This window comes from Podarcis pityusensis, assembly GCF_964106645.2.
Source record: "Podarcis pityusensis genome assembly, chromosome: 6".
Lineage (NCBI taxonomy): Eukaryota > Metazoa > Chordata > Lepidosauria > Squamata > Lacertidae > Podarcis > Podarcis pityusensis.
In genome coordinates this window covers 46,912,953-46,931,124 of record NC_138030.1, presented here as the reverse complement: position 1 = coordinate 46,931,124, position 18,172 = coordinate 46,912,953, and the positions used below count along the sequence as shown (strand labels likewise).

The following is an 18,172-nucleotide window of genomic DNA, read 5'->3' as shown; positions in this document are numbered from 1 at the left end:
AATGGTACCACCCAGTGCCAATTGGTTTCCAGAACTCTTACTTAAAAATACTCCCTCTTGCCTGGAGGCTCCCTTCCTTTGGCAGAGGAAGTTTGGCCTGAGTGCTTCCTGGGGGAGAAGAACAGGAGTGTTTCTAGAACCACAGTCCCGACTAGCGTGAATGATGATTATACACTCAAACGTGGCCAGATTTGGCTATAGACTGAGCACTGATTACATAAATACATATTTAAAACCAGAATCTTACAGCAGTGAATCTAATTGTCCGTAGACTCGTATATGTGTGCCTAATTAGCATCACATAAATAAATCAACAGTGGATAATTATACAGTGAATCAGCATTTATTTTAGCAAGCACTGCAGCTAACGGCAAAGTTGTGCCTCCGCTGTTGTGAGTTCCTGTTGTGTTATATAAGAAAGGCTCTGAACACAAGCACCTGCTGCCTCCGAAGGATGGCAAAGCCTTGGAGGAAGGCAGAGGAGAGGCCCTTGCCAGGAGCTGCAGCCAATCATCTGCAGCAGAAGCAGCCAAGCAGGTTTCCCTCAGCTGCATGACGAGGTTTCCATGCTGCCTTTTGAATTGCAAGGCTTGGGTGGATGGTTTGGCACAGTGGCAGCAGCAGCATCGTCTGCTCACTCGCCCACTGCATCCAGCTGGGGTCCTGGAGAGGAGGATGTCCTGTGGGTCAGTCGGTCTGCTGTGTAGCGGCGGCAGGCTTTAAGCTTTCCGGCCAGGTGTCTCCTGTTGTGCACGCACACAAATTTGCACAATGGCCCTTCCAAGCTGTCCTAGCCATCCACCTGAATAGAAGAGGACGAGGGAGGCAAAGATGCATTTATTTGACCTGCACCAGAAACAGGGATGATCCCCAAACCAGCTAGGGAGACAACTCGCCGTAGCTTTTAGCATCTCCGTGTGTGGTTGAACGTGGTTGTTGTCAAACCAGCATCTGCTCCAAGTAGCCCTGTAACTTACTGTAACATCAATAGGTGAGTTCCGTCACTTATTTTTCTGGGGAAAAGGCACCGACTACGGCAATCTGCAAAGAGTCAAAGGAGGAGGATCGCTCTCATCCCCCACTGTCTTCCATGTGTGAAGAACACTCATTGCTATTCCTATGGCACCCTGCCTCTAAGAATGCTTCCACTTCTTTGTCACCCAGCGCTGATTTAATAGCCATAAATTCTTCAGGATTTTCTTACCTGAAGGCCCCTGTTGAACATCAATCTCGGGGAATTCCGCAATATGGTCCCCAGCCGTGGCCCATTGAGATGGACTGACCTCAGGCTCATCTGCCCGTGACAAAATAAGAGAGCGCAGTGCAGAATGAGCACTTTACGGGCAGATGGATAGCAGGTGACAAAACTTAATGGTGCTTGCTGTTGGGATAAGGATTAACTCCTCATTCCTGATGATGTGCAATTGTGGCTTGCTGCCATCTCAAGGCCTCCCGTCACCAAATGACCTCCCTAATGTGCAGGTGCCAGGCTGAAATGCCGCCTCTATTGGCGGGTCAAGCAAGAAGCCCAGGTCTTAAGAAATCCAAGAAAACAATGTTGTATTGTTGTTGTTAGAAGCACAAAGGGAATAACAGAATGGTGGAATCTGTGGGAAGGATTTTCCCTCTGTGCGGAAATGGTATGTGGGTTTACCCCCCAGTAATTCTGCCCCCAACAAGCAGATATGCCAGGGGTCAGCAAACATTTTCAGCAAGGGGCCAGTCCACTGTCCCTCAGACCTTGTGGGGGGCCAGACTATATTTTTGGGGGGGGGGGATGAACGAATTCCTATGCCCCACAAATAACCCAGAGATGCATTTTAAATAAAAGGACACATTCTACTCATGTAAAAACACCCTGATTCCCAGACTGTCCGCAGGCCGGATTTAGAAGGCAATTGGGCCAGATCCAGCCCCCGGGCCTTAGTTTGCCTACCCATGAGATATGCTGTGGTGAAAATACTCCAGATTCAGGGGGGTGAGGAGAGAGCAATATTGAGCTCCTTACTGAGTAGGAAAGGAGTACGACTTAGTTTCTTGTTGAGCGATGCAGCAACAGACTGGTTTCCGGTACTCCTGTTTGCTGTCCCCCCCATGGATCCACAGGTTGGTTGCACCAGATGTCACAAAGAGATTGATGTTACCCTGTATGAACCTGCCTGAACTCTGTGATCTGCTCTGGAGGATCAGCTCTCTGGTCCATCAATATGAGAACTTAGACTGACAGGTATTAGGAACAGGGCCTTTTCAGTGGTGACCCCATACTTATAGAATATGATCCCCTATGAAGTACGTATGGCCCCTTCATTGCTGACATTAAAAGAACAACCCGCAAAGCATTTTTATTTCAATCTGCTTTTTAGTAATATTTTTAATTCCCATGCCTTGGTGTTTTTTCTGCCAGTTTCAAAGGGGTGCAATTGGAGATTATAAATGGCTGATTTATATGCTTTGCGACTGGTATTGCACACCATCTTGTGAGGACACTTGTCATATAAATCTTTTACTGATTAAAAAAACAATAATTTATTTTGCCAGCAAAATGGTTTTACTATTGATGGGGGTCATCACGAGAGGTTTGACTTTATGTAGGGTTGCTTTTTCTGCAGGCTCCCAGTACTAACGCAGCAGATTTCTGCATCCCCCTCAGAGTTCTGGATTAAATATACATTCCCTCCGAATAAGAACAAGTGGGGCTTTCTCCTTCTGCTTTCTGTTTTAAATATGCTATGCTGTAATACTGTAATCGTGCTTCTAATGATGTTCCCTGCGCAATGGACATGGAATGTTTCTTTGTTGATGCTCTTGGATTTCTTAGCAACTGGGGGGGGGGGGGCTCTGCAGTAATTCTGGCCCTATCTAGGAGTAGATTCCACAAAAGTAGTGCAGATCCTCCCCTTGGCCTTCTTTTTGTGGAGTGCCACAGGATTCAATCGGTTCTTGACACTGCTGGGGGAAGTCATCCAGAGGTACTGGTGTGCTGGTGACAGCCAACTCTCTCTCCCTCTCTCTGCCACCCATTTCCCACCAAGGCAGTGAATGTTCTGAACTGGGGCTTGGAGACATTCATTCTTATTTGCTTGCACAAAACTTGCACAGTGGTTAGAATATGTACGGTCTTTATTGAGCATTTGTTTTTATTCATTCATGGGTTGATTATATAACAAGGATCATTCATCCTGATAGGCTTTGTTTACACATATTCCTCTTCATCATTTGATCCTCCCACACTTTTCAGTGAACTTCCCAGTCACTTTCCAAACTGCAAAAAGGTTATTAAAAACACACACACACACGAAGCGGATTTGTTGCACTAGGGCTTTAATCTGCTTGAATTGCACAAACCTAATGTTCTGGTAGGGACGTGGGTGGCGCTGTGAGTTAAACCACAGAGCCTAGGACTTGCCGATCAGAAGGTCGGCAGTTCGAATCCCCGCGACGGGCTGAGCTCCCGTTGCTCGGTCCCTGCTCCTGCCAACCTAACAGTTCAAAAGCACGTCAAAGTGCAAATAGATAAATAGGTACCGCTCTGGCGGGAAGGTAAACAGCGTTTCCATGCGCTGCTCTGGTTCGCCAGAAGAGGCTTAGTCATGCTGGCCACATGACCCGGAAGCTGTACGCTGGCTCCCTCGGCCAAAAAAGTGAGATGAGCGCCGCAACCCCAGAGTCGGCCATGACTAGACCTAATGGTCAGGCGTCCCTTTACCTAATGTTCTGGTAAGCAACTGAATCCCTCCTGCAAAATAGTGACAATCAGGAGGCACCCAATGATGATAAGAGTGATCAAAACAATGCTTAATCAAGACATAGGGAGGTCCTGTTGCTTGAAGGCATCTCTGATCTAGAGATAGGTATATAACTGGTGGTAGACTGGGTGGCTTAGGCTTTTTCTTGGAGAGGAATGACCTAGCCAAGTGATTCCTCATTTGTACTACTATAAAGAGCTGCACACGACTGCTTTCAAAAAATGATTATAAACCACAGATGCTTCAGAATGCAGCTCTTAGGATTTTGAGTGGAGCAGTCCACGGAGGCCTGTAATGCCATATTTACAGCAACTTCACTGACTTACAGTTAGTTTCTGATCCCAACTGAAAGGTCACTTTCATATTCACAGCCTTAAATCTACTGGGTCCAGGATATGTTTTTAGGGCCACCTGATATTGTATAAGCTTACTTTGAAGTCCTCCTCTGCATGCTCCTGATCATTTGAAGTACAGTGTGTGTGTGTGTGCGCGCGTGCGCGCGCAGAATAGGACACACACACACACATACACGCACATGCATGGAGTGCTTTTTTCTAAAAAAATGTTTAGGTGTATGCGTACCCCAGCTTACTCCCAGAAAAAAGCACTGTAGATAGATAGAGAGAGTGTGTTTTTATTGAAAGTTTTCAGCATACAATAAAAAATAAACTAATTTAAATGAAAAAGAAAGAAAGAAAACAGAGAAAACAGGAGGAAAAAGAGAGAAAAATAAAATACAGAACTCTCTTAACCATTATCTTACAAATAAAAGGGGGTGGTCCCTCTCAGCTCTCACCTGGAAACTTCCATTTCTTCTTCCAGCCTCCCACCTTGGGAATTCTTCCCTTCCCTGCCTCCATCAGTCCTCCATCACCTTCCTGTGAGTATCCTCATCAACCAGAATAGGACCTTCTCAGTGATGATTCCAAAGTTATAGAACTCCCTTCCTAGGCCACATTGGGGTATTCTGAATGCATTTTTATGACAGCCGTATGCTGTCCCCGCCCCCTTGTTTCTGCTGTTTGATGTTTCTTTGGGGTTTTATTGCATTTCCTCTTCTGCACTGTGTTACCCTCACTCTGAATGGGTGTCAAGGGATCAGGGAGATGGTGAAAGCACCAACGGATGCTGGGAAGGAAAGCATAGGTGTTGGCTATGCTGGTGTTTTCCTGCCTATTGTGCTATGATAATTGGATGGTCTTGGTTGGGAAGCCAGACATATTGCTTCCCCACCTTCTGGTAGATTCTGCCCCTGCACACTTTGGCACCTCGGGGTGGTGGGAAATCACACAAAAAAAGGATGGATGCTTTTTGGATCAGGTGAAAGGGTTCGCACACAGTCACAAACACTTGTGGTTTCTGCTCAGATGTACATGAAATGCTTTGCCCTTGAGATGACTGCTGTACTGCAACACTCTTCATGCTTCAGGGGTCATTAATAGCACCATGGCAGCACTTGGTGACAAAACAGAGCATTAACCTGATTAGCTCATATTTGAGCACATCCTTTGCAAACAGCCTGGTCTTCCTTAGGATGAGACAAATGTCTCCAGTTTTGTGGAATGAGACTACCGGTATATATGGGTTTTTACACAAACACACCTGGGGGGAAGGCTGGGAGACCTCATGTCAGGGACATGAATTGGAAAAGAACCTGCTTCACAGTGTGGATTGGAGGGATTTCCAACCATGGGGGCTTGCATCCACATATGCAGGGACCAAGGATACAGACAATGGGTTGTGGGTGGGTGGGTGAGATCATGTAGGTCTTTGATAGTTTAATTTGTTCCCAGGTTATTTCTCAGCTAGAAATCAATGTAGTCATCCAGTGGCTTGGGATAGTTGAGAGTTAGAAAAACGAGTTCTGGAGTCATTATTACTGTGGTATGGAGGAGTCGTGGCAAAACGACACTAAGTACATTTGTAACTTGACAAGGTTTGAAATGCTTAGGAGGGGCACAGTTGCACTGGGCTTCAAGTTTCACAAACAGCTGCTGAAGTGAAGTGGGCATAGGAGATTCCATGGCAACAAATGGGACCCATGTAGTTTCCCTATTGCCCTAGTCCAAAGGTGAGGAAGCGCCATCCTTTGGGCAAATCTTGCTCTGCCAGGGGTTCCAACCTGGAAGGCCATTTTCCAAAACCACTCCCACCTGTCAATCATCTAACAATCTGTTGAGCAGAAGAGTAAATCCTGCTCATTTCGGTAGGGTTCAATGCAAAACTGTTCCCAATCAGGGGACTTGGGCACTTCAGAGCACCAAGTCACTTGTTGGCCACCAACTTGGATGACTTTCAAAGAGGACAAATTCATGGAGGATAAAGCTATCAGTGTCTGCTAGTCATGGGGTAACTGTCTTGCCTCCTCTGTTGGAGGCAGTGTGCTTCTGCATGTCAGTTGTTGGGAATGGCAAGTGGAGAGAGTGCTGCTGTGCTCAGGCCCTTCCTTCAGGCTTCCCACAGGTTGTTTGTTGTGAGAAGAGGATGCTGAAGTAATTGGGCCTTTGGTCTGATCCAGCAGGACTCTTCTGCTCAAGCAAAAGCTTATTGGCAAAATGGAACGATCCTTCTCCTGACTCTAAGAACTACTGTCACGTTGCCGCTTTCTAATAGCAAAGACGATGCCAATTTCTTAAACTCATCTCTGGAGCAAAGAGGCACTTACAGGAGCAGCCCGATGCTGTGGCAGTTCATTTACTCCTCTGCTGCTTGCAGTGGGATGAAAATGGAGCCCTGCTTAAACTTCATTGATGGTAGGTGGCAGAAATTCTGCAGGAAAAGCCAGGAGGTGACAGCTGTACTGTATGTGGCACCGCCATGTTGCCCTACAAGATGCCATTTTGTGAGTTCCAGCTGCAGCCTTGGAATGGCTCCTCCTAGTGGTGGTGAGGGCAAGTGGGGTGTGTTTGTGGTCCACACACCATCCAATTCCCCTGTTGCCGACACTCTGCCTGCGTTGCTATCTCTCGCAGAGGGAACCTCCCCCCCTGCTGTCTGTGCCTCGACAATAGTGTCAGCAGGCTCAAAGTAAATAGTTATTTTATAATCTTATGTTTCTATCAGTCAACTAATGGGCTCTCTCAAACACCAGGGCTGCAGGAGTTCTGTGCCATTAAGCTGTATAATGCCATATTTCTCAGCTGACAGTCCTGTGCTCTCATCAGCATTGCTTACAGTGGCAGAATCATAATCAAAGCAGGTGGAAAGAAAAGAGGAACAGCAGACTCCTTTACAGAGCAGCGTGATGTGAAGGGCAGGCTGGATGCCTTGGGGAAGGAGCTTGGGGGCAACTGCTGGACCAGCAGCTTAAATCCCAGTAGTATTTCAGAGGGAGAATTCAGGCAACGCAGCATATTTGGCTCCCAGATGCTCAATCCCCACAGCATCTCTCTGCAGCCTGCTTGACCTTCCTTGCAATGCAAGATGTCAGCCTCAGATGCTCTGCCTTTAGTCACTACATGCCAGGGCAGGGTGGACCTACCCTAAAAGCTGGCTTGAATGCAGCAGACAGACTTTATGGAAAGGGAGTCTACAAATGTTCTTCTTCTTCTTCTTCTTCTTCTTCTTCTTCTTCTTCTTCTATCATCACTCGTAGCCGAGTAAGATTGTCTTCCATAAACATGGTTTTAACAATGAGTCCTTAAGTGACTGTGGAGGCCAATTCTGGATCCACACGTCCTTCCACAGTGGGGACACTGGTTTCCTGGCAGGAGTTGATAATGGTGTGGATTTGCCAAGCGTGCCTTCCTCTTAGCACGTTTCTCCCTTGCGTCCTGAGTTCAAGTGTCTTCAAAGCCCATGACAGCTTTGGTAAAGGCTGTTCTCCAATTGGAGCACTCACAGGCAAGTGTTTCCCAGTTGTCAGTGTTTATACTCCATTTTTTTAGATTTGCCTTGAGACAGTCTTTAAACCTCTTTTGTTGACCACCAGCATTACGCTTTCCATTTTTAAGTTCGGAATAGAGTAGTTGCTTTGGAAGACAATAATCAGGCATCCGCACAACATGACCAGTCCAACAAAGTTGATGTTGAAGAATCATTGCTTCAACACTGGTGATCTTTGCTTCTTCCAGTACACTGGTATTAGTTTGCCTGTCTTCCCAAGTGATGTGTAAATTTTTTTGGAGACACCATTGATGGAATCTTTCAAGGAGCTGGAGATGGCATTTATAAGTGGTCCATGTTTCACAAGCATACAGTAAGGTTGGTAGAGCAATAGCTTTGTAAACAAGCATTTTCATTTCCCTGCGAATGTCCTCAAATACTCTGCACTTCAATCAGGAGAAAGCTGCAGTCGGAGAGCTCAGGCGATGCTGGATTTCAGCATCAATGTTGGCTCTTGTGGAAAGATAACTGCCCAGGTAGGAGAAGTGATCGACATTTTCCAACGTTACACCATTGAGTTGGATTTGTGGCACTGCAGAGGGGTTATTTTGTACTTGGTTTCATTTGGGAGTTCCAACAGTATCTGAATGGCCACTGAATCCCCATTCCAGCTTTAGGGAAGCAATAAGGGGAGCTTTTTGCTGAACCACGGGAGTGGAGTGAGAGTGGCACTGGAAAGAACTATGAGAGGGAAAACCAGAGCATTGTAGAGTGGGGACAGAGATTCTTTATATCAATGACTGTAGCTTCTATGCAGCAGCAGCAGACTTCTCCTTCAAGGGTATGGCTCACTAGGGAAAAAATATCAGTTTGTAATTTATGATTATCATATGCAATTTGTGCAATCAGGAGCTGATACTGCAAGGAAAGAGATGAACTGCAAAAGAGGGTCAAGCAAATCAGAGCCCTGAGCGGCCAATAGCAGCAGGCTTATTTTGGGTGATGGTGCTTCAAAGGCATCAGTGTGAGCCAATCAAGATAACATGCAGGAAGAAGTGGTGGTGAATGAGTCATATGCTGTTTCCTTGGTCTCTTGATGGGTCCCAAAAGTGGTGCATGCTGCAATTTCTGGCTACCACCACCGAGTAAAAGGCATCTAATTTGACACACTCCTGGGGATAGCTGCCTTGCAGACGTGCTTGTAGATCAGTGGCTCCAGCTACATAGTTGGTGCAATTGTGACGGTCTTTGGCAGTGCTGTTGCAGGTTTGTCCTTCTTTCAGAGCTATGGCAATCCTTTCAGCTGTACCATAGCTGAACGCAACGGCAAGAACAGGAGCCCCATACAATACAGAGAAGGGACGCCATTTGCAGCCACACAAAACCATTAAGCATGAATCAAGCAGAAAGCTTTGTGTTTTTGCTTAGTGGTGCAAGGTGTTGGGGTGCATCTTCAAAAGCAGAATCCCATCATCCCCAAAGCAGAATAAGAGACGGCTGCCTGGAAAGGGAAAGGCCAGTCATGTTATTTGCTGCTGCTCCACACATCCCCTCTTTGCTGTGCTTGTGGCTTTCCAGCTCATCCGTCATGCAGCAACGACAGTCAGCGTGTGACTAATTTACCCGTAGCTGACTTTAATAAATCATCAGGAAAGCACCGGCTCGGGCACAAATGAAAAATTACTTAATTTTAATTAAGACTGCACAATTAATTTGCAGGACTCCTGCCAGGAGCTGGGGGGTCACTCCGTTCCTGAGCCAGTGCAGTTGGCTTGCGTTGCAGATGGTAATAGAAATCCAGGCTGTTTGGCTGAAATCTGTGTGGGATGAGATGAGGGCAGGAAGCCTGCAGGGCTGGCAGGCACCTGCCTGTTTGGAAACAAGCAAAGCCTTCAGACAGCATTAAGAGGAATGCAAGGCAGGAATAGATACAGTGGTACCTCAGGTTACAGACGCTTCAGGTTACAGACGCTTCAGGTTACGGACTCCGCGAACCCAGAAATAGTACCTCAGGTTAAGAACTTTACCTCAGGATGAGAACAGAAATCGCATGGCAGCAGCAGGAGGCCCCATTAGCTAAAGTGGTACCTCAGGTTAAGAACAGACCTCCAGAAGAAATTAAGTTCTTAACCAGAGGTACCACTGTACGTAGGTTGGATACCTGGGGTTGGATCCCATGAGCTGCTTTGGATTTGAGCATTTCTAGAAGGGTTTCCTGGTTCTTTTCTGTAAACAGCAGAGCTCCCCATGCACCCATCCCATATGCCACAGCACAAATTCCTTTTTTTAAAAAAATAATTTTTATTAACAGGCCAATCACATCACATTAATTCCAAATCACAATAATTCCAAATTACACAGCCAAATTTTTTTAAATTTTTGTTGGGGGTACCCATGCTTCGAGCTCCGAAAGGGATCCGATCATCTCTCTTACTGCTGCTTTAATTACACAGTTCTGTCAAAATATTATTCACAGTTCTGTTCAATCTTCTCTTTGTTGTTTTCCTCATCTTCTTGTTGTTATCATATATTCCTTTCTTTGTGATCTCTGATAATCTCCACAAGCAGGTTGAAGACAAACGTTGTTATATCCTGTGTGGATTTTACACTCATCCAAGAGCCATAAAAGTAGACAGACGTCATTTCAACACCTCCGTACAAAACATGCTGACAGTCTGTCCTGATCTCCCCAGGCCCGCCACTCCCTCATAAATTTTCTCAGGGGGCCCTGCTATGCCGAACCCACACTCCAACATAGTAACAGCCATAGTCCTCCTCCCCCTGAATTCCTGCGGGCGGGCCTGCCATGATGAATCTCTTTTTATGACTGCATCACAAAGGACTTACTTTCGTTTCCCGATGCTCCCATAAGCCATGTCCTTGCATAGTAATTAATTTCCACACAGTTCTTATTCCTCCTGCTTGTGATCAGTAATTGCAACGATTCTTTTTTTTTGGGGGGGGGGGAGGATTATTGGGTAATCACATAAGACAAAAAAAGAAAAGTTTTTCTCCCCCCCTCCTTTTCAGTCTTGCTCCGACATACCGATCCTTTGATGAATCGTCTTGATTTATTCTTCTTCTTGATTTATTGTTAAGTCCAGCCCGTCGCTCCACTTCCCAGAGATCCCTTTAGTTAGCAGTCTTTACTCCCGATCTTCGCTCGAAGTATGTGCGTTTGCTTCTGTCCTGATTGTTTATCTAGAGCTCCCGCAACTAGCTGCGCAGATCAGAGACAGTGTCCAGGAGAGCCGACCCACACGAGGGCTTTTGTGCCTAGTGCCCTCACCCCCTTTCGAATCCGGGGGTGAATTATGGGCACAGCAGGCAAGGCAGCGTTCCCCATTCGCTTGGGGTAACGAGGGAGGCTGCATACTCCCATAACAGCCTCTTAATTACCTCGTGTGAGCCGGAGAGATGGTATTGTCAGCCATCTTCCGATGCGCCCCCTAGCGGCCCCCCAGCACAAATTCCTTCTGATAGTCACTTCAGCCTCAAAAGCAGTTTGCCACCTATACCAGGAGAGGTTCCCGTTCAAGAGACACAACAGACAATGCCCTTTGCATATGGGTCAGGCCAATGACCCATCTGGCCCAGCACCCTGTTCTCACAGTGCCCCCCCCCCAGATGCCTGTGGGAAACCCTCAAGCAGAACCTAAGCACCAAAGCACTCCCCGCACGGCCCCATGGTTTCCAGAAGCACTGGAGAGATGCATGATTCTGATCATAGCTAATATTGATGTTGAGGGTATTCCTGCACACAGACCAAACATAGGAAGAGCCCTGCTGGGTCAGATTAAAGGCCCATCTAGTCCAGCTTCAAATTTTCCACCGTGGCCAAATAGATGCCTATGGGGAGCTCACAAGCTGGGCATGAGGACAACGGCTCTCTCCCACTGTTGTTCCCCAAAGACTGGCATTCAGATCCATACCTCCTTTGGTGCAGGGAGCAGCCATGATGACTAGCAGTCATTCACAACCTTGTCCTCCATGAATTTGTGTACTCCCCTTCCTCTATTATTATTATTTTAAAAAAACTGAATAGCAATATAAACATATTTTTTATATATAAATAAATAAGCTCTGTACTGTATACACAAGGACTATGCAATGGTGGTGACATGTGGGGCAGGGGACAGGTGACAATGAGCGTTCACCGAAGAGTCGCTACCTTGTCTCTTGTGTTACCAGCACACCAATTTGCTCCCGCTGTGAGCTCTGACAATGTGATTACTCTCCTGGGTTCCAAGACTATCTTAAGGCACAGTTGAAAACAGATCAGACATCAAGGTTGCAATTGTAATGGTGACTGTCATATAAAATGATTAGATGAAGTACGGATAGAACTGTTGGGAGATGCAAGCTGATGATCAGAAGTGCAGTTCTGTTCTGAGCCGGTGTGTTTTGGCTGCCAGATGCCATGGGTCAGCACCAGGAGGGTGGGTGGCAGGTGGGGTGCTGCCATTGCCCGTGCTTCTTTGTGACTTTTAACTGGCCTTGATTGATAGGGCAGGATGCAGAGGCAGATGGACGAGTGTATGAAGCAGGCTGGCCATTCCTGTGTTTTTAACCCGAACCTACTAATATATAACCAATTCTACTGGAATCAATAAGGCCATCAAAGAGTAAATGGATTAAGAATTGTGGAGCGTTTCATCTTATGCAGAAGAGGAAAATAATGCGGGAAAGGAAAGGGAAGCTCTTTCCAAACATATGGTTGCTTTTTCCCCCCCTTTCGTGTTACCAGCAGTTTGATGGATGCTGCTACACTGTGAAATAGCCTGTAATTACTCAGTGGGACAGTGTGGATTCATCAAGCAGTGATCAATATTCACAGCATCCAATCAGGTGAAAGTCTTCAGTCCTGGTCTTTGGGCATAAAGAAGCTCTAAGCTGATGGATAGATGCTGTTTACGTGACAAGCCACATTACAGGATTCTCACAGTAATGCAGTACACACACACACACATGCCCCTTCAGCTATTTATTGTATACATGGGGGTGGTGGAGAGCAAAATGTGGGAGAGGGAGGAAAGGGGGTGGAAAAGATTGGGGGGAGGTGCCCACCCACCATTGGCTGTGACCTCATACACCACCAGCAAGTGACTTCCAACAGATTACTCTGAGGGAATGTGGTTCTTGACAGGAAAAAGAAAGGTTCTGCACCCCTGTTCTATTGGATCATTCACACAGGGCATTAAAGGGAAGCAACACTATCCCTCCCTTCCATGACAATGTCATTTTGTGTACCTTTTTTGTTGTTGTTTTTAAAAAATCAGTGCTGAGTGTTAGTCAAGTGTTGGGCCACCATCTAGCTCCGGAGTGGAACTGATCCCAACACAATTAGGAGTTCCCTCTAAGGCGCATCTGTAGCCGTGGCGTCATTCTGCATCAGCGGCAAGGATTGTACCACACTTCTCCAGTGCAACGGAATGAATGCAGAATGAATGCACATCTCTTCTGATTATTTAGGGGGGAAGGAGACTATCAATTTTACTCCGGGGTTCCCAATAGTGAAACCAGCAAGCATCCATTTCCTTTCCTTTTACATCTTTTAATCTTATTTTGTTGATCATTTTAATATACAGAAAAAGACAGAAAGGGTGAAATTGTGAAAAACAAATAAGCTAATGTCCAGCTTAAAAAAAACAGATTGTAGCTTTCCATATCATAACCAAGCAGAGTCAATTAAAATCATAAAGGTCCAAATAATATAAACAGATCTGCAGTCTTGAACCTTCTTACTCCAGTACCTTATAAGAGCACCCAATTTTTCTACCAATTTTTTAATCTGGTTATCTGCCTTCTCAGACTCCTACCATAACATCCTTTTTCAGGTGAGCAAAAAGAGAGCTGTGAACTATTTGCCCAAGGGAGAGAATATACCTGGAGTATGCTTTCCATGGGCATGTGACAAAGATTTGACCTTAAGTACGCATGTTTGGAAGTAAACTATGTTGATGCCAGTGGAACTTATTTTTGAGTAAACATGGTTGAGATCAATATTCAAGCCCATCATTTTCAGAAGAGGTAATTGTATTTGCAGTGGTTCACTGAGAGCCAATCTCTTTCTGCAAATTTAGCTCCAACTCCCTGGTGAAATCCTTGCAAGTAGTCATCAGGGTTTGCTTTTGCCTCTTCCAGCTATGTGTGGCACTTGGAGATGATAGTTGCTGTGAGTGCAAGAGGGCATCATGGTTCCATGCCACCAAGCTGTGATCAGAAAACCCTTTGCTAGCTTTTTGGCTGGTCAGAAGGGGAGGAAGAGGAGGTGGCAGTCAATGGGAATTAATCTGGATTATTATTTTTAAAAGAGAAAGTACCATCTCAATGCAAGCAAGGCGATAAGATGAAGTCAACGAATGCCTGTGTTTGGTAGATACCCGACCCCCTCCCTTCTCCTTTTCTGACCCCAGGGGTACATTTGCTTAGCAACCTGCCTTCCACTCTCTTTCAAAATTCTACTGAGGGAAGGTTTTACTTCTTCAATTTTGTTCCATTAGAAGTAATGAAAAGGATCTGTCAGCATGAACATCTGGAATTTCTATTGGGGAAAACTAACTTTCAGCCGAGGAGCTGACTCCTGCTGCAAGACAACAAGCCCCTGGATACATCAGCAACAGGCAGGAGGTCTTTTAATGCTTGCCTTGCCCTCAAGCGGCTCTGGCAGCTTTCAAGTGTTCCACCAGGAGGACCACTGTCTGGCGAAATCGGACTAAATGGGTGCATTGATTTAATGCTAAGCAGATGCTGTCAAGTAATTAAGACACTCCACTTGGAGGAGTTGCATTGGGAAAGGATGAGAAGACACCCCCCCCCCAAAGATGACTAGGCTTCTTTTATCATTGTTTAATATGGGATGGGTGGATGGATGGATGGATAATAAATGAATGAATGAAATAATGAACGAACGAATGAATGAATGAATGAATGAATGAATGGAGGTACCGGTATTTTGCTGTGGTGTGCCTGGAAAATGGAAGTCGCTAAGCAGGCACATGACAAATGGAGAGAGAGAAAGAGAATCTGAGACAGATAGCAAAGAGAGATCTCTGATGTGGACTGCTCTGGCCTTAGGGGCCTTTTCAGATGATGAAAGAAATGGCTTTTTTTGTTTGTTCAATGGGGAAGGGTCATGAGTCTTGCATACGGAAGGTCCCACATTCAATCCCTTGCTTATCCAGGTAGGGCTGGGAGAAGACTTGCTGTCTGAATCCCTGGAGAGCTGCTGCCAGTCAGCATAGATTATATTGGGCCAGATAGACCAATGGCAGCGTCCTATGTTCCTATGCCCGCCTTCCCCAACCTGGTGCCATGCTGGCTGGTACTGATGGAAGCTGTAGTCCAAAGTATCTGCTGCTATGCTGGCTTAAACGTCATGATGGCAGGCTTTGTAATCTGACCCACAGGTGGTAGGTGCCCACAGTTTGCAAGAACGTTTGTCTTGTCTGAACAACAAAGGTGACACACAGGGAGGGGGAAAAGCCAAATATTATAGGTCTTAAACCCCAGAAGAATGTGTTTATTATTCCTGCTCCAGCATTAAGTAATAGGATTGCATCTGCTCAAATGAAACAAGCTGGAGTCTAAGCTTTATTCTTATCCAGATGTATCAGTGGAAAGGAAAAGGAACTCTGCATAGGCGCCAAAATATCTTTTTACATAATGAGTACTAAGGCTGAGCATGGGTCTTGCAAACGGGTTCCAGGGGCTGGTTCTGATGGGACACATTGTAAGACATTTCTATATTATTTTATTGTAAGCATGTGATCCTACGCATATTTGCTTGCGAGTAGATTCCCCTATGTTATTGGGCTTATTTGTGTGCTTAGGATTGCAGTCTGAGACCTTGTGGGGGCAAGCCTTAATTCTAGCATTATATTTGCATGGCACAAAGTAATACTTTCTTTAAAGGTCCTGTACAGAAATGGTACCAGCCCAAGATCCGTGCATTGCCTCTGTGTTGCTTATAATAAGACTTGTATTAAAACTAAAGAGGGTTTGGTTGATGGATATGCTGCCTTTGAAGTAATCAATTAAATTTAAACAAATTTCCATGTCACCAGAACCTTTTGGGTTGTTGAAAAGACTATTAAGATAACTTAACAATTTAATAAAGAAAAGCTGCAACGCGTTGTGAGAAGGAAAGGCCCCACTTATTATATTATAATTCCTTTTTCATTTCCTATTGCAGTAACACAATACCATTACCAAACCAAAATAGCCTCAGTATATAAACTCGGGTGCCCTAAAAACTCCAAGCCTTGCCCATTAATATTTGCCTCTGCCAATTAATCAGCTAAAGCTTTCGCTGATTAATGTAGTATAAGAAGCTCACAGCCTTCATTAAAACTTGCAGTGCCTTTCCGACAAAGCCTTTGCTTCGCAGCAGGACTTTCCATGCATGTACCCCATGCGTATCTCTTCACTTGTGACAAATCTGCCTCGTTTACCATATTTTCACATGGCGAACATAGAAATGCATGTCCGTGGGAGTTCCCATATTGCCTGTGCAAGTTGTGCATTGCAAACTGGCCATGTGGAAATGGTTAGGATAATTTCTGGATGCTGGACCAGCAGGCTGCGTGGGGGTGGTGGGGGTGGTTGTGACCAGCGGGGGGTGGAGGCGAGAGAGAATCTCGCTGTTCTGCACTAGCTCCCAAGCCTGTCAGAGGCACCAGCTGGAGTTTCACCCAGGTGTCAGGCACAGGCAGGTGGAATATGATTCTCATTTCACAAAATCATTAATCTTCTTTTGGCAGCCTTGCCGATGAGATGGGCTCATGTGAGATGTGGCCTCCTCACCCCCATTCTTTTGGCAGAGGGAGTGCCTGTCCCAAGACGTCTTGCTCCCCCCACATGACATAAACAAAAATGTTGGTGCAAGGGAGAAAGGGGGCTTCTGCTCTGTCTAGAGGCCCTGGGCACAAAGTTTAGTCACTGGGAAGGTTTGATCTGCATGGGCAGTCAGCCCTAAGCTGAAGTGCCATTGCACAGGGCCTGGGCTGTGGGGAGGAAGAGCTGCCAGGAAGAAAGAGGAGACCTGCAGAAGATCCCATTGCGCCATGGCACCATCTGGTCAGGACTTCAGGGCAGGAGTCCGGAGCCTCACTTGGCAGATGAACGGGGGGGGGGGGGGGCTCTGCAAATGCACCTACTAGGTGGGGAGAGGCTGCCCCAGATGATGCAACATGCTGGGGCATGGGTGGGAATGAGGCAGTTACTGACACCAGATCTTCTGCTGCTGTCACCACAAACTGAGGGGGGTGGACATGATTGTGAATAATGAAACAAATGCGTCTGCAGCAAATGTTTAACAAAACAAATGTGATTTTAGCAAAGAAAATACAAGGGATCTTCAAGAGTGAAAATGAACGTAACTACAGAGCAAAAGAAAAATCTTTCAGCACCCTTGTTTTGTATGGAAGAGCACTTGAAGCCCTTGGTCCCTTTGCCTCAATCTCCCAGATTTTCATTAAACAACCCTTTGAGCAGTGCTTTTTTCTGGGGGTATTCAAGGGTATGCACCTTTTTTTCTAGAAGAAAAGCGCTGGTTAAAAAGCACTGATATTCACCAGAGCAGAGATGAGGCATCTATGGCCCTGTAGACATCATTGGATGCCTATCATGATGGGTGCTGCAACAGAACAGCACCTGGAGCCTTGCACAGGTTCCCCATTCCTGGACCAGAGCAACTTGTAGGTCAGCTTCTCTTCCTTTAAAATGGAAGCCAAGCTGTTCAAAAAAGTGAAAGGCAAACTGCTGGAAAGTTGTCGTCATTGTGTGGTCCCTTGTAAGAGTCACCTTGGAGTCAGAAGGTGTAAATCACTTGACTTTGTTTTGATGTGAGGTTGATTCCCAGTAGCTGATGGATTTGGCTCAGAGTCAGCATGGCAGAGCCAATGGAAGAAGCCTTGGGTAAAGGTAAAGGACCCTTGAATGGTTAAGGCCAGTCAAAGGCGACCATGGAGTGCAGTGCACATCTTGCTTCAGACCGAGGGAGCCAGTTTTTGTCCGCAGACAGCTTTCCAGATCATGTGGCCAGCATGACTAAATCGCTTCTGGTGCAATGGGGTACTGTGATAAGTGCCAGAGCACACAGAAATGCCATTTCCCTTCCCGCCACAGCGGTACCTATTCATCTACTCGCACTGCTGTGCTTCCAAACTGCTAGGTTGGGAGGAGCTGGGACAGAGCAATGGGAGCTCACCCTGTCACGTGGACTCAAACTGTCAACCTTCCGATCAGCAAGCCAAGAGGCTCAGTGGTTTCCACCACAACGCCACCCACTTCCTTTGCTGCCTCTGCAACCTCAGCTCACTTGATGCTGGTCCATTATACCCCATTTTGCTCTTCAGCTGAAGCTGAAGCTGACCAAAGTGGGGAGGTGAATCTTAGTCCACTTTTTTCCATGCCAGTATCAGCTCTGATAGGGAGGCATGACTGAAGTCATAGCTCTCCCACCCCCACCTCCATCCCGCTCCCAGAAGCCTCCTCCAGCAGCAAAACACAGACGGGATTATGCAGAAAGAATGTCCTTCAAGGTTAGTTTGCTTCTCATTTCTGCTCCCTGAGATGAGAAACCTGCTGAAAGTTTGAGA

General features: G+C 46.1%; 2 long non-coding RNA genes across 3 annotated transcripts; one reads left to right on the top strand and one right to left on the bottom strand.

Moving 5' to 3' along the window:
• Positions 1-324: 324 nt before the first annotated feature.
• Positions 325-2,152, bottom strand: LOC308479710. Its single transcript, XR_013987797.1, has 2 exons — positions 2,009-2,152; positions 325-802 (listed from the first exon to the last, which is right to left on the bottom strand). It is a non-coding gene; the product is annotated as an uncharacterized lncRNA (long non-coding RNA).
• A 700-nt stretch (positions 2,153-2,852) lies between these two features.
• Positions 2,853-17,068, top strand: LOC308479708. Of its 2 annotated transcripts, none has more exons than XR_013987795.1 (3): positions 2,853-2,969; positions 4,569-4,626; positions 16,909-17,068. It is a non-coding gene; the product is annotated as an uncharacterized lncRNA (long non-coding RNA). The 2 variants fall into 2 exon arrangements; XR_013987796.1 differs by lacking the exon at positions 16,909-17,068 and adding an exon at positions 14,075-14,308.
• The last annotated feature ends 1,104 nt before the right edge of the window (positions 17,069-18,172 follow it).